We start from the raw sequence: 3307 nt of genomic DNA, 5'->3' as shown, positions 1-3307 counted from the left end.
CATCCCACCAGTCTCGATCATTCCTGACAGACAAGTGTGTGACCATCGTGAGTCCTTATATTTGGCCCGGCCAGGATGACAAGAGAAAGGGGACAGAATTATGATGAACTTACTCTAAGACTATATTACAGTATAGTCTTAGAACTTACTATAATAATTTTTAACATTAAATTAATATTACATAATTCTTACCATTTTAGTAAATTTTTCCCAAATTTCTTTACACAGACTTTTAAGTTGGTATTTATTACTTTGAAATATTAACACTCTTTAGTCTCTCTTCCTCTGTTTTTTATACAGAGTTCTGTCTCATAATTTTTAACTGTTGTTGCACTAGTGTACGATATTACTAACCTTGTTGCACTCTTAGAGACCTTCGCTGTTGAATTGCATAATATTATAACAGCAACAACTGTTCTTTTTCATTTCTATAATACTCCATAAGTTTTTCATTTATTCGGCTTTTATATTTGATTTTCTAAAGTTTGGAAGTTTAGTTTCATATCCATACTGGTGTGACTTCATACAGGCTTCTTGTACACTTAACTATTGCCTACTCACCATGGGCCACCTCCTATTCAACCATATCTTTTTAAAAATCACAGGAAAACTCCACTGTGAAAACCTGTTATAACTTATTTCATTTGTATTTGCATATGATAAAAAAACAAGATTTTTTTCATATTTAATAAAAAATATATCAATATCAAATACTGTGACTACAGTATATATTTAATGACTAAAGTAGAAGAATTCATTCTTGCTTTATATTAGCTTTGTACTGTTGTGTCTGAGTACACGCACATGCACAAAAAGCACATGCACACATACAGTATACCGTACCTATACAGTATATCTCTCTCTCTCTGCAAATATGTCACCTACTGCATTGTACTGCTCATAAAGTTTCTCTTACACCATCCACATATAAACATGCATATAAATAATCTTAAACCTAATTTAAAGTTTCTTGGACAAGTTACAAATGTGTTTTACAGTTTCCTAATGTACAGTACTGTACTGTACTCTGTTTAGCAAATTTTGACAGCAGCATAGTTCCTTTTTTGTTATTTGTACCTGAAAATTATCCTATTTCCATTGAAAAATATACATATTTTTCTTTAATGGGATCTTCTTATTTTGTCTTGGAATATCTAAGTTTTCATATTACCATTTAAGAACTTTTGCTAAAAATTTCTTCGGTTACAATTTACTTATGTACTGTACAAACAATAGTACAGTAATTGCCTGGTGGCTTTGGTCTTAAAACTGGGTTTCCAAATCATCTTTGCCTCTCTTGAAATTTTTCCAGATACAGAACAATTGTGAATGAAGTGTATACAGTAAACCCTCAATTTGTTCTGTCTTTTTTTGCAGTTTTGCTTCTATAGGGCCAGTTAATTGTGACCATTATTTTTATTATGCAGTAAAAACTACTTATACTGTACACGATTCAGTGTGGTGGAGAAAATATTGTAGTCCTAGAATGTTTGATGACTGTTAAATATCACTCACTGACAGCTGCTGTCTCTAGTACTGTACTGTAAAGGGGGTCCCCTGGTTATGAATGGGTTCCGCTCCTGAGGACGTTCTTAAGTCGAAAATGTACGTAAGTCGAAACACATGCTATGTACAGTCAGCCAAAGATCCAGCAACTCCACCCTGAGTTTCTTACTGGCAATACTTGGTAAAGTAAGGTGATTGTGAGTGTCGGATCTATTTTTGGCTGCATTGCTGTCAGGATAAATATTAAACAATCCAAAGATAGAATTTTAAAATAAAAAACTATTCATTGTTATATAAGATCATGAGAAGTTTCCAAAAGTTTGTATATTTGGTTAAATAATGTAGAAATTATATTAATGAATTGGCAATTCAACTACAACGAGGACTGCCACAAGATTCTTAGATCAAATTTTCTTTATTATTTAAGCAAATATACAAGCTATTGAAACTTTTCTAATAGTTTAATTATCTGACAGTGACAACCAAATAGATCTAATCACCTGTACATACAGCCTTCCTTTACCAAGTATTGCCAGGTAAAATTGCCAGTATGAGACTCAGGGTAGGGTCGCTGGATCTTTGGCTGACTGTACATACTGTACCTACAGAACAATGTTTGAAAACCCACGACTGTACAGTATATACATCTAAAATCACTTAATTTAAGAGAAAAGAAGAAATAAAATGACAAAATATACTAAACGAAAGAAAAAAATAAGTCATCAGGTAAATAAAATACCCCGTACTGTAAATTTAAAGTTTAACCCCATTCATATCAGCGGGCATTCATAAGTCAGATGTTCGTAAGTCGGGGACCCCCTGTACTGAACTGTACTACCTGTAACCCACACATTTGTGTGTTTACACTTATCACTGCTGGGTTTTTAGATATAATAATAAAGAATTCCTTAACAAAATTATGTTTAATCTAAAAATTTCAATGTATTTAAACAAATAAACCAGCTGTTGTACAACTGTATGTAATAAGAAATGGTGGTGTTAGTGGGCAAGAGAATGTTATTAACTGAATTCTAAAGCATTGAAACTTACCTCAGCAAAATTATGTTTACCAGTATTGAAAAAATATCTTTAATGCAGGAAGCATTGTGGCCAACTGGTGAACAGCTCGTGGTGTTGACAATGTCACAAGTCTTTGTCAATAATCGCATTCTTAGTAACATTAATTTATAAGGTAATTTTTCTCTTTCATAATGTGCCCCAGTTATTTTACATTAATAAGTTTAGCTAGAAAGCATTTCATTTATATATCTCAGGAGGAGGTAAATTTCAACAGTTGGCATTCCTTGTTATTTCTACCACCCACTTGTCATGCCTCTGCAAATTTATCTTCACTGGTCTTCTTATTTTAAGTCTGCCTAATTGTATTAATAAAAAGGTTATTTCTAATAAAATGCAATAAAAGCCCATAAAAAAAACATATTTGGAAGAGAATTAGTGTGAAGAGAACATTAATCTACAGCGAGTTATTTTTGTGCAGTACTGGCCAGTTGATAGTAAAGTCCATAGCCAATTATAAGGAACTAATGGCAACTTAGAACCTGTTCTCATAGGCTCAAGGATGTGTTCCTAGAAAGCATGAAATTAATCAGTGTGTATTTTCCCAAAGTCTTAATGTTATGAGTAGGGAATTCATTCCTGGGGGAATTTTTTGGCCATACTCAACAGAAAAAAATATGAATTAACTACCAAAAGAGATACAGTCTAGTACCAAGTCTAAATAAACATAAACAAAATGCTATACAGTGCTGTAGTACTGTATATGTACAGAAAAAAAACAGCA

The sequence above is a fragment of the Homarus americanus genome, unplaced genomic scaffold (genome assembly GCF_018991925.1).
Source record: "Homarus americanus isolate GMGI-L3 unplaced genomic scaffold, GMGI_Hamer_2.0 scaffold56241, whole genome shotgun sequence".
Lineage (NCBI taxonomy): Eukaryota > Metazoa > Arthropoda > Malacostraca > Decapoda > Nephropidae > Homarus > Homarus americanus.
Note: the sequence above shows the minus strand (reverse complement) of the source record.